Source organism: Takifugu flavidus, chromosome 6, assembly GCF_003711565.1.
Source record: "Takifugu flavidus isolate HTHZ2018 chromosome 6, ASM371156v2, whole genome shotgun sequence".
Classification (NCBI taxonomy): domain Eukaryota; kingdom Metazoa; phylum Chordata; class Actinopteri; order Tetraodontiformes; family Tetraodontidae; genus Takifugu; species Takifugu flavidus.
This window is the reverse complement of record NC_079525.1, coordinates 5,828,510-5,842,463: the sequence shown is the minus strand read 5'-3', so window position 1 is coordinate 5,842,463 and position 13,954 is coordinate 5,828,510. Positions and strand designations below refer to the sequence as shown.

Here is a 13,954-nt window from a genome sequence, read left to right as displayed (position 1 = left end):
GGCTGTATTGGCTTTTGCGATTTAATAATTCCTGCTTTTCGGTGCTCGGATGGTATCTTTCATATCACAGTGCAATAACGCTGCGAACAATCTGGAATATACCGACTGCAGCATTCACACAAGGAAAAGGGCTGTTTCTCGGTTGCTGTGAATATCTAGAGGCTATATCATGTAATATGTGGGTATCCAGTAAGGATGATTCCAGGCAGCATTCTTTACCCTCCTGATTACCGACAGGCCCTACCAGAAACAGACACACGGGTGGGTTCAATCCAAACGGGAGACCGAGTGCACCATAAAGCTTGCATCAGGGCCTCGAGTTGAGGATGAAGCACTGGTTCATGGAGTTCCTCGTCAAATTCTAATTTTGTAAACATCCGAGTGAATTAGTGAATCACAGAATAGAGTGAACGGAGTCTCTCTGCAGATTAAATCAGGGCTTGTTCTCTGCACAGACTCTGAGCTGCAACCAATAATAGACCCACTGACCAGGGCTCCAGGGCCAGGCCTCTTTTAATTATTACACCACTCATGCCCGTGTACAACTGAACTGTAGTCTGTGAGGAAACACACACACACAGACACAGACACACACACACAGACACAGACACACACACACACACACTCACATGCACGCGCGCGTCCATACACCAGACTGCAGTTTGTAATTCCCTTGCTAGTAAGAGTGGAAGTGGAGCTACACTGTAGGTTCACAAGTCCCAGAGCGAGTTGTTCCTCATCTCAGATGAGGTTCTGCGTCCAGGCCATCTCTCCTTCCACCCCCCCTCCCCAGTTGCCCAGTCCATATATCCTCTCTTGGACATTTACAACATTACCAGTTGCACCATTTTCTGCACCTTCGTGCTTATTTTTTCCCTCTGTTCTTCCACATGTTCCCACACAGACTACAAACACCATCACATTTAAATAACAAAGAGCTGCAGAATTACAATTAAATCCTTCCTGCTTTTTCAAAGGGATTATAGATTAATATATTCCGGCTGATATTATCTGTTATTTTGCAGCTTTTGCAGTTAATCATTTCATGAATCAGATGAGGAAATTCATTACAACAGGAAATTCATCAACATAGACACCCTGTCAATTGGAAAAGAAGTCTTAATATCGCTTATCTTTTTAAAGCAGCTATCAGATGTTCCAAGGCTTTTGCTCAGATGGTCAAAATGTGCTTCCACGCGTGCTATTTTGGGTTTTTTCTTGCCCACAGACAAGCCACAGTAGCTGTTGCCCACCCTCGGAGCAGCCGTCCTGGCTGTCAGTGAACTGGAGCGTGTTCAGTTCCACACGTGAGGCCCAGCAGCAGCCTGTGAATCCAATAAAACCTCCAGTTAGTGAAAAATGCGGGAGCAGCGGGGACTTCCTTAGACACACATATGCAAATGTGGTCGGTGTCATCAGTGTTAAAAAAATCGAATAAGAGCAAAATTGTTCATTTTGTGTGTGTGTGTGTGTGTGTGTGTGTGTGTGTGTGTGTGTGTGTGTGTGTGTGAATCCCAGAAAGATATATGACCGTGATATCAGCTTCACATGTTTATAATGTGGGAAAAACCTTCTAGGTTTAGTTTGTGATGTTTTGTTGTGAAGTTCATGTCTTCTTCTGCCGTGGGACCAACCTGTTCAAGTCTTTTAAAACCAATTTCATTTCCTCCCGTTGTTTCCACGGATGGTCGTTGAGATCCCAATCAGGTGACCACAGCCATGCAGGAAATCTTACTGTGCACAACGAACCAAGGTGAGCGATGATATTTGAAATGGAGACGTAATAATTAATCAAAGAAAATTAAAAACCTTTTGAAATCGGCAGTGCAATTTGTCAACAAACTGGGGCCTCGCTGCTGCTTTCAGGGAAAAGCTCCAAAGAAACTGGAAATAAAAATCCCCACACCAACGTGTGGAAAATAGTCAAATAAACAGGCGAATCTTGAGCAGTCTCAGCAATCATGTAGCAAAATAATCACAAAATATTGATCTATCAGGCATTTACTGTTACAGATGTGGGTATGAAGATGACTCTCCATGGGAGATAAAATTATTGCTTTCTACGTTGTCACAAAAGCGCCGAAATAAATCTTCAACACAAACATAATATTTGTTTCTGATATTAAAATGTGGATTTGTTCCCTCTGTGCAACCAGGATTCATTCCTGAAAGACGTGTTGCTGCTAAGGAACCAAACTCTATTACTTTCCAGAAGGTTCTGTTTTGAGACGGATGGTTTTAAGCTGCAGCAAATCAGCGATTTCTGCAGTTAATGGATAATTTTCATAAATCTTCCTGGGAAAAAAAAAGAAAAGAAAAAAGGCTGCAGCTGCCAAAGGAAACATTTTGTGCTCCGACTGTGAGAACGTGGGTTTTTCCTCGAGTGTGGCAGGAAGGCAAAGATCACTGATAGCTGAAGGAATCTTGGATGTCACAATCATGGGACATCTGCTGCGACTAATATTCTCCCCGAGGACTTACGGGGGCTGAATATCAACGCCAAGTCGGAATGAAAAAAGGCTTTTGTTGCTCTGATCTGATTGCGTCTGCGGTCGATCTTTAACGATGTATGCTCGGGTTTAAACTACCCAGAAGTCTTTGTGTTCAAAATTAAAGAATTGGAATCTTTCAAGTGCCAGTTAATCAACCAATGCTATATTATTATGTCATCAAACAAATGACAGGATGTAGAAATGTGTGTGTGTGTGTGTGGTGTGTGTGTGTGTGGGGGGGGGGGGGGGGGGGGGGGGGTTCTTGTGCTTGCTACATATTGACCAGAACACTTGGTTGGTCCTCACAACATCAATTGGTTTAGGTTACACATCCTATATCCTCAGCGTCTCTCCCTCGGTACTCCGGGACACACTGCCCCTCCGATGTTCTCATTCCCGATCTTGTCCATCCACGTCACCGAAGAGACCCTCCACACGTCCGTCTCTGCGACCTCCAGCTGTGCCTCCTGTCAAATAAATAAATACCATCAGCGGAGGAAACAAATATGTCAGCTAGCTCCAAAGCTAGCAGCAGCAAATGATCTGTTAGGGAATAAATATGGATAAAAATGGATTGAAGAGCATTCAGAGCACAGGCGATGCTCAAATGCCACATATTTCAGCTTCAAGGGAATTTTAAATAAAGGCCAGCATCATTTATGGTTCAGAAGTTATTTAACATGAACCGGCATGTTTTCTATCAGAGGCGGCACCAACAACCTACCCAACACACACATACACACACACCAAGTATTCCCAGGTTCCCAGCTAAATGCTGGGATCAAGCTTTTCCCTCCCGTGGTTCCTTTTGTGTAGAGCCACTACACATGTACGTTGTTACAGCACAGATCAATAGGCAGACATGAATCGACGAGCCTTTTGAATTCCCGTTCATAGTGAATGAATCACCTTGGACGCAAAGACAATGCCGAACAAAGGTATCGATTATTGTTCTGAGAATTCCAATTCAAAATGCACAGAAACACAATATTTGCACTCTCCCGGGACATCCAGAATAAACACACCCCACACAATAGAAAATAAGCTTCTTACCATGTAATTAATGAACATACTCCAGTCCAGAATAGATTATGATGACTAGGCATATATTCCAAAATGGTTCTTTCCAAAACAAGACATCCATTTGATGGATGGCTTGATTAAAGGAATAATACAGCATACAGATGAACAAAAACTCTCTTTTTGGGACAGAATATGAGTTTTTTCAGCAGCTGTGTTGCAGAGAAGATGCTGGAGGAGCTGCGGGCTGTAGAATGAAGACGTGACCTGGGCCACTTAGAATACCTGCCTCTCTTTCTAGAGGAAACTTCCAGGTCCTCAGTTCTGTTTTAAGCTGATTAATTACACAAGAAACAGTCACAGTCACAACATCAAAGGTAAAGCTGAGCTAAAAGAAGAAATTAAAATTAATATTGACCGAGGATTTCAATGCAAATCCAGTTGATCCAAACAATCATTTCATCAGTTCTGAGAAATGAATTCTATTACAAAGAGATCTGATATCTCTGCTCAGGTGCTGGGAGTAGAGATAATCCAGCTCTGCCTCCTTGTATTTATTCAGATTATCATCTGCTCATAGATATCATAAATAGTTTTATTCCTCTGATCAAGGAACCTGGGTCCCACCGGCTCTGGCCAGTTCTGAGCAGCAGGAACTAAGCTTGATGGGACTTTGTGTGTGTTTTTGGCCAACTGCACCACATCTAGCTCCTGTGCTACTGTGGCGTATGACCTGTGACAGGAAAGGCCACAATCTCACCTTCACAAAGCACCAAACAGCAAACTGGGGCTGTTCTGAAGTTCTACTGGAACCTTCCTAAATTCCAGGCTGCAATTGACCCATCAGAACACTTTGGCAGCAGAGGTTTCAGACTGTGTTGATGGCTGTTGGGAAGGGCAGAGAAGGGGGACAATCTACCACCAGGCCCTGAATTTGGACAGGCTGGATGGGAATTTGCCCGCGGCCCTACTGAGGAGCAGAAGGAACAGCTGTCCTTGACACATAGTCTGCACACAAATGTCCACGCAGGCACACAAACAAAGACTCGTCCATGCAGGCTGCACGCGTGGCCTCAAAATAAGGCTGTCCACTGTAGCCCGAGGGCTGATCGAGACAGGAGGACAAAGGCTGTTCCGCAGGACGGTCACAGAAAACAGGCTGTGCAGAAAAGGTCTCGCTTCAGTCTAAAATGACAGGCACCATTTCAAACGAAATCCCGTAACACGGTGAAAAGACATTTTCTGTTTTTCTTTGGAGAGAGGGTGAACTCTTGGACCGGCTGTTTCTCCGTTCTCTTGCCCTTCCTGTCTCTGGAGCGCCACAGCAGGCGAATTCCGCAGGACTTGTTATCATCGAAGCTCGTTTAACGGGTTCACTTCAGAATGGATGCTGTTTAAATGGTCTGCGAACAGATGAATCGATGTCCCACACCGAAGCGGGGCCACACACAATTACAGAAACAGATACAAGGTCTTGAGGGAGGTGTTAAGGTGCAGGTGAGTTATGGAAGCCATTACTTTTTCATATGGTGCGTTCCTTGCATATTGATCTCAGATGTTTTCAGCCAAACTGCTCGTTCTTTGCTGTCAGTGCTCAGGAAGACAATGGCAGCTACGCCGTAACCTTCGCAATAAAAGCACAAGGTTTGAGAGGGGTTTGCAGGCCCGTTGGTGGGCTTTCATGGCTCTGGTTGCACCTACAGTCTGCATGTCAGCCAGGTGAGTTTCCAGACTGTAGCCTTGGTCCCAGGTGGGCGCTCCCTGCTCCTCCAACGTGATTTGATACGATGAACAAATTTCACCCTACAGTGATCAGTAATTCACCTGTTCCACTATTTATACGCAGTAAATGCTACCAGTTTACTCTGAACTGGTAGCTGTACTGGAGGGACTACCCAATATTCCGCTGGATTCTGGTCACGTGTGGAAACACAAATCCTTCCTGTTGAAGAGTTTTTAGGTTTGTTCCACTGAAAAATGAAAAACGAGTGATACCTGTGGAAGTGGGAGGAGCTAAAGCTCCGGTCAGTCCTGTTAGCTTCACAAATCCTCTCTCTCCCTCTCCCCCTCTCTCTAACTGCCCTAATGACCCTCCTCATGTGTCCCACCTGTGTCTAACTATCCCCTCATGCTACTCCTGCTGTTGCAACTTCCGGTTCAGTAACATACAGTTTAATTAAGTCATGTCTTTTGTCTTGATATTAATAGAAACACGACCAACGAACTACAGGACATGAATGATCGCAACTTATATTAGCATTGATGAATAGTTGAGCCTGTGGAATCAGATTAATTATTTAATTAGCTGACTCGCTATCTTGTTACCTGTTGCAGTTGTGTGTATTGGGCCACCTTTCCACCTAATTTCAATTCAATGTGATTTAACATCCCACAGATGCAATTGCAGAGTTGAATTTTTTCAGAAAATCTGTGTATTTATCATCTAACCTGAGAAGGTTTATTATTTTGAATATAGGAGGTCAACACAGATGAGAGTTTAAATACATGCTCAATGAAAGAAAATATCATTCTGATAGCCTTGTTATGTGGACGACCCTTTTTTACTAATTCAGCTCCGATGTTTTATTTTTTTATTTTTTATTTTAGAAAATCCTGAGCAATCCCGTTAAACTCTTTTTCTTTTAATTTAGGACAGGATTAAAGTTGTTCATCAGTCCAGTGCTCAGCCTTTACTTTGGGTATTTGGACTATAAATCTGCCTTCATGAAACCACAGGAAGGCTCCACAGATCTGCATCTTTTCCCTCTGTGACTCACGCTTGGACCACATTTGAAGAGTGTCTCTGTGTGTGTGAATGTAAGCGTCCGGGATCCATTCATGATGGGATCCATCAGCAAGGAGACAAATGCAAAATATGCAAACCAACATTAACAGGCGTGTTGTCTGCATACGTATGAGTTGATGCTTCCTTTGATTTGTATATCCGCTCCTGCTCACACACACTCGCACGCACGCACACACACACACACACACACACACACACACACACACACACACACACACACACACACACATTCACACACACACAAGCGTGCGCTGTCCCTTTGAACTCCAGCCAACACGCCGGGTCAGCTGGTGTCCGTCACGGACAGGAAATGGAGTTGGACTGTAAGGGTGCAGAGCAAACATGTGGCGCAGGAGATGCGGAGGTGTGAAGACACCAGAGAAGAGCTGGAGAAAGAGTCCTCTCTCGTGACAGTAAACGCTACATACAGTATATTCCTGCAGGTTTGCGCGCTCATGCATCTGTGCATGTTTCTCTTGAATAGGCTTCTTGTCATTGACCTAAAAACAGTGCGAGAGCCTGCCAGTGTTGCTTAAATCCTCTTTTCTTCTCCATTCCCCCGGTCTCTGTCTTCTAGTTAGTGCACACTCGTCTATGTGTGTACTTGTGTAAGTGCTTCTGAGTGTGTACGTATATATGTGTGTGTGTGTGTGTGTGTGTGTGAGTTGCTTCTCTATTTAAACATCTTAGAGACTCACAAATGGCGTCCCTGCCAACCGAGATGAGAGCGCGCTCTTCACAAAGAGTCTTACTCTCCCACATGTTCTCTCCATCTTCAGTCCCTCCTTTACACTTTTATGCACCCATGGGATATCATTAGTCTTATTAACACGTGGCGATAAGTGCGTGCGTGCACGCGCCTGCGTGTGTGTGTGTATCAGAGTGTTTCGAGGGGAGTGGTGGGATGACCGAGCTGACCCAGTGGAGCCGCTCCTGTGATTTTTCCAGTCTCACTCCTCTTTTCTCACGTTCCTTTATTTCCCCTCCGTCAAGTGTGTGTTTTCATCCCTGCGCTTTAAGTAGGGCGAGGTGCTGGTGTTTTATCACCCTCGCTGAGGCAGAGTGACGTTACATCACCAAACATCTCCTGAAGGGTTGAGGGTTAAGCGTAACTACGGCTGCTGCTTTCATGTTTACTCAGGCCTTGGCAACTCGTTCGCTGGCACCGCTGGCCTTTTCCCTCCATATCAAAGAAGACTTCGGTCCTCCAGAGGCCCCACACACATGACACAGATTAACACACACACACACACACACACACACACACACACACACCACACACACACACACACACACACACACACACACACACACGCACACACTAATCTGGATCTTATTTGCCTGATTAGGCAATTTTCTCAACACTGCAATTTCAATCTTCCACACATGCCTCAGAATTTCATTTGCATTAAATTAGAGTATTTGCGGCTAACGGGGTTACTATTTTTAGCATTTTACGCGAATTGTTGTGCAGTAAACTGGGGAGTGTGGGCCTTTGAACTGGTTCTAAGATGGTGTCAGAAACATCTAGAGCTCTGACAAAGTGAAACAACTCAAATTTCTTAAAAGCAAAATAGAGTTTTGCGTGGACGCCTCGTGTTAGCATGGTCAGCTAACATAAATCTTCCCAATGGACTGACATATCTTAAGGGTTGGTTTAATAATAGTGACGAGCTGTAATTGGTCATTTTTATTTCAGATCACAAATGAAAAATGACCTCATAACCAAGATAACAACACTAAAATTCTTTAATGACTTGCCAACACATTTAAGACAAAGATTTGCTATTTTTTGTATCGATTACTGAGAGTTTTCTAAATGTTTGCCCTGTATTCACCAGCATCAGTCGTGTCACTCAATCAATCAACTGAGTGATCAATTGCAATATTCTCTCCACAAACCACTCAAAACATCCTAAAATTGCTGACTTCGGAGGGTCTCTCAACAACATTCAGCAGTGTCATTGACATGGATTTTCTGATTTCTAGACCAAAAATGAGAAAACAACTGCTTATTTAGGTTTTTCTTCTACATTTTTTCATATCTGTCATGTTTGAGACTTCCATGTTCACTTAGATGACTTTGCTAGCTTGTTAGCATTCATAATGAATCAGATCACAGCCTTTAGCCCCTCCAGGACTCGCACACATTAAGGTCATTGAGATCGCGTGTAATTGAGAGCACGCACCACCACAATGATTATGTCAGAGTCACAGAGCTCCAGCATCAATCTCTGAATTCTGCATCCATCTGGCAGCTGGATGCACGGAGATTCGAGGCTCTCCAAGGCCAAACGCGCTCAGCACGGAGTCTCGTTTCTTTGGAAATTTTGCCAAAGGTGAAATAATACGCTTATGCGATGTGACATCACATCAGGATATTTTCTCTGTAGCCACAAAAAAAGTTGAAAGTGGAACATTTTACCTTCTCATCCAAGATCTGACACGCTGGCCTGTTTGAACCATCAGGTAGTCCATCACTCAAATGGACGTCATGGAGACCACAGACCTTCCGTCCAGAGGCTGTGACACTGGACACACGTGTCTTCGTGTCTCATTCAGACTAAAGCACTTCAGAGCTGTCAGACCTCTGAAGGCCGATCCTCGGCTTCAGCATCCCACAGCTGCTTGACTGGGTTGTCTGAGTGAACGAGAGTTTACGTGGGTTGTGGGTGTCATGGTAACTGTATATGCAGCAGCTAGGGAATACAGCTTGACCTTTCTTTTCTATTAATCTTTTTGGCCTCAGTTTGGTTCGACTTGCAAATACCTGTGTCAATATGTTGCTGAAAACGTCTTTACAGAGTGCCCCCTGCTGGCTGCTTGGTTGGTCAGTTATCTAGCGTATCACTCGCAGCTTCCTGCTGGTCCAGTTAATTGCCTTACTTCTTGCCCGCCTCATCCCTTCTCTCAGTTCAGCAAAACACGCCGACAATCTCCAGATCCATGTGAGTGGGACTTAAAAGTGCCAGGATTTGAAAACTGCTTCCATCTATGGAGACTCCACCAGCACAGACTGAAGACTTCCCTCTTTAAACAGGACGCCTGCTGCTTAATCTCCAGACACGGTGGCTCTGCTTGCTGGTCGCAGAGCGATCTTTACTTCTAACACCATAATTAATACAAGTTCTGATTCTGGCTGAATGATTCTTAGTTAAACAACGAGTGAAAACAGACTAAGATGCTTCATCCTGGGATGCTCCTGAGCCTGTCAGCGTTCCCACGTTCTCCTCTAGACCCTCAACACACTTTACAACTCATACAAGTCCCCAAACTCTGGTGGTTGTTCTCACAGGTGCACCAAAAACAACCCTCATGTTTTAATAAACAGGTCAGACTGCCTCCTCCTGCCTCCACCGATGACAGGAGACGGAGGTGTGCCGCTTGTCGCCTGGAGCTCCTCTTATATCGTCTCAGGGCTGCTCCCCCGTGTTACATTAGCGGCCGCATTATTTACAAATGAATCCGTCCCCAAAAACATCTCGTACGGATGCAGATGAATGCAAACCTTTGTGATAAAGTAGTTTTTTCTGAAGCATCTCAGCGGTTGTGAATTCCATAAAAACGCAGTTGCTGCCTTCCCTGGAATGCAATCAAGCTGGAGGTCTTCTCTTTGTTGCAGTTTGTTTGGGAACGGCAGCGGCAACATTGTATTTAATAAACCGCGGCGCATCGTGAGATGGAAACATGTCAGTTCAGGGTTGAGGCGTTCCTCTGACGCAGCTGTCTGTTATAAACAGGCTTTTCCGATGCAGACACTGCTTCCTGCTTCGTGTGAGGGCCAGGCTGCGTTCATTAACCACAAAATTAACCACAATGGCAACATCTTGAAAGATGCCGCAATTATTTGATGAAACTCAATTGATTTTTTGAAAAAATGATCTAAAAGTCAATAGGAACAACAGTCAATATATCATTTGTAACACATGTAAGAACACATTTTCTTTTCTGTAGATCCATATTAAGATTATTTGATTAATCCAGTCAGGCTTGATAGTGATATGTGAAAATATGAGTCCTTACGTGTATAATCTGCCGACATGGCACGTTGTAAAGCCATCCCCTGGGGAGCGATTTAAAGGTCATAGGTCAGGTTAAATGTCAGTATCTGATGCAAATCATAGTGCTTAAAGTCACTTGTGGAGGATTTCTGACACTGATGTGCTTCCTGTTCTCTCACTGGTCTAATCTGCTTCACGTCCACCTAATTCCTAATTAGTTTGCCTGGAATCATGCGGGTCAAAGGTGACAATTCTCTTCAGCCCACACCTTCAGCTGCGTAACAGCTGACTAAATGCTTCATGGGACTTCACTAATGTGGCATATTGCGTGATATCATGGCACGCAACTGTGGCTTAATGTGTGAAAGAGGCCTGTTATGCCCTTTTTTGTACAGATTTCTTTTCAAAGTTGTTTAATCTGTGTTAGCACATGTCTGCCTGTATATTAAAGAGGCACTTAATCTGACCATGCTTACTGGCAGGACATCAGTTAGCCCCATAGTGCATTTAGGCAAAGAGCCAGCCTGAAATAACATCGGACTGTTGGTCCCGGCAGCAGTTCTGCCTCCAGGAGTGGAGCTGGCGTGCAGAGAAACAGTTTTCCGTCATCGTTCCAAATGTTGCGCGGCGTGACTGTTCCATTCTCCTGGATAACCGCTGAATTTCACACCATTTCGTCAAGAACTTCGCCAGTTTGGGTCTGATTGCGCGGCACTTATCGCGCCATCTCACTCTCCAAAACGGGAAAGCGCCTAATCTAAATGACTGTCGGCGGCGCGTCAAGTGCCGTGAAACCGGCTCTCCTCCGCCGGAAAAAGCTGTCAGGGGCGATCGCATGAGTTCGGGGGAGAGAGGACTGAGAGTGACTGAGGCTCGTGTGGAAAAGAGAGAAAACGAGCAGGAGAAAAACTGAATTTTAACGAATTAATCACCGTCTGTTTGACTGAGAGAGAGACTCAGAGAGAGAGGTGGGGGGGTGTGTGTGAGAGAGAGATAGGGAGGGAGGAGGGGGAGTGGAGGCTGACGCAGTGTGAGAGCCACAAACTGAGAGGAGAGGGACGGAGGACAGCGGCAGGGAGGCAGCGCAGCACCTTTCGGGCTGGTTCGCATCTCTGAACATTCCTTTGACGCGGGTGAACCGGCGGCTGCATCTTTCCTGACCGCTGCTGCGCGCAAAGGTCCGCAGAGGCGACGCGAGGAAGACGGACAACCAGCGAAACCAGTGACTTCAACACCTTAAACAATTCAAACCCGCACCACCTGAGCCAGCTGAGGCAACGAGGGGGGGGCGATTGTGCCGAAAAGAGCCGCGGACCAGAGGCGACAGCCCCGCGTTGACATCCAGATCAGGTAGAGTGAAAACATCCGCACATCGACGCGCAGACGCGGCTCGGTTGTTGCGTAGGCAACTTTGAAATCCGCCAGCAGCTCTTTCATCTCTGACACTGAATCCCATCCCTCTCTCTCCATCCTCCCTCTCTCTCACTGGACATTCCCAGGCAGCCGTGTGCTCCCCTTCTCGCTTCTCATCCTGATTTTTGTTAATGCGCAGATCCGTATTATGGGCTGGTGTGAAGGTGTGCCGTGCCGGGACATGTTTGTAGTCGGAGACCTTGGAAGTTTAGCAATGAAAGACACGTTCGACGGGTGTCAGTTTTTGGCAGATTTGGGTAGGTCACTCTGCATGGAGCTGGTGTGGGTGTTTTGTCCCGGGACTGAGCTGCAGGCACGGCCAGTGTTCAGGACCCTGGACAGCTTCCGTGCTTGTCCGCAGCCAGTCAAACATCCGGCTGGCTCAACTCGTTGTCTCTCTGTGTCTTTAAAACTGCATCTCTATCTACCTATTTGTCAGCAAGATTCTTATTTCAGATCACAGAGGTTTGTGATAAGAGGAAAAAAAGAAAACACTTTAGTAGCCTCTTTTTGTGAGCCTACATTGCCACAATATCCATGACCCAATCTGAGGGCAAGGGCTTTTCAGGGCTCTAGTTGACCCTGCTCGACATGCAGATCCACAACACACCCGAGCATGCATGCATGCAAAGCGTTGACCCGCGCAGATGATCCGTAAAGCTGGTTGGGAGCTTTTTGTGCAGGGATTTGACACACATTCTTCTGTAGACATCAGAATTTCTCTAAATGTGCAACCGTACTTGGATCCAGATGACAAGCACGAACACAAAATTGACATGAGTCATACGACACGACCTTCACAGTCACCGGATCTGATGCCAGCTGAAAGAAAAACATGTGAGGTTGTTTTTAAATACCCTCCACATGGGACACTAACAGTTCTCACCCTCAAAGCAAGCCGGTTTTCATGGATCCACATTTACATCTGTACCACATAGGAGGGCAAATCAATTTAGATGGGAGTTGTTCGATTCCTGCACGTATGCACAGCGCTGTAGGATTAAAGCCGCTCTTGTTTTATCGCCCCCCTGAATCAATGCTTGCATGAATTATGGTTTAATCTTGGTGCGCACAAGTGCTACGGCCGGGATGCAAAGTTGCTCAGCTGGTTGGATTCCAACTGCTGCCTGCTACCCCACTATCTGGTGTAATGGATGTTGTTGCCACTTCGTCCCATAGGGCATGGACTACTAACAGAGTTTTCCCACTGACTGGCTCCAATTGTTGGCTGAGAGCCACAGTGGGAGGGAGGGAAAGAAAGGGATGAAGAGAAGAGGAAGAGTGATGGAAAGAAAGCAACTGAGCTGGGGTCCCAGTCCTCGCCCCACCAATGGATTTCTGAGGAAGTCCAGCCAGAGAGCAGAGGAAACGGCTGCTTTTATGATACTGGGTGAAAGATATATTTGGCTGGCATGCGGCAGGCCTGAGAAAATCTTTAGTTTTCTCATTGATAATCTTCCTGGTTGCTCGTTGCTTTCATCCCCCAACAGGACTGCAGTTGCTCTGCAGCATGCGTCTCCGAGCCGGAGCAGACATAAACCGGGTTAACGAACCGCCCCGCTTGATTCCCGACCCCTGAAAACTTCATTCAAATGACAGGACAGCTCCTCATCAGCAGGGCGATGACTTTTCTCCTTCTCCTTTCGTTTCTTCTTTGTGCCGCTGCAGTGGAAAACGTCAGAAGTGGCGGGACCAAAAAAAAGGCAGCTGGCAACATTAAAAAAAAAGAGGCCGTAATGAAAAGTGACAACTTCAGTAGGAAGCAACTGCCAGATTGTCTGCGAGTACAGATGAAATTGAATGAGAAGTGATGTGTTTAATGTCTGCTGTCTTGTCCGAGTACCCGGCGTTTGCTCCCAACCCTCACCTGAAGCTCGTCTCTCCGCATCACTAACTGCAGGCCCGGGGAGGAGAGGGTGGGAAGGTGGGGGGTGGGGTGGTGGTGGGGGGGTTGGGGGAGGGGCTCCCATCATTTGGGGCCGGTTCTCCAGGAATACGAAAGACGCACTCCTGGGCTGCATTTAGGTTGCTGTATTTGTACTCCCTTTTTTGTCGCCACTGCAGGAGGCGCAACATTCAACCTGTAACTGATGAAATCCTTGGCTTGATTACGCAATCAGGTCTCATATTTCATATTTCAACAGGTTCTCCTGACCCAGTGTGGATCTGGATGGTTGCATCCAGCCGGAATACAAATAAGTCCCCAGCCAACCTCTCAGATG

At 46.0% G+C, this 13,954-nt stretch overlaps 1 protein-coding gene across 1 annotated transcript in view; it reads left to right on the top strand.

The window, feature by feature from the left end:
- The first annotated feature begins 11,338 nt into the window (after positions 1–11,338).
- Positions 11,339–13,954, top strand: part of elfn1b (extracellular leucine-rich repeat and fibronectin type III domain containing 1b) — a 61,697-nt gene continuing 59,081 nt past the window's right edge. Inside the window, exon 1 of the mRNA XM_057034757.1 lies at positions 11,339–11,669. The gene's annotated coding sequence lies outside the window, so the exon portion shown is untranslated. The remainder of the gene's footprint in view (positions 11,670–13,954) is intronic.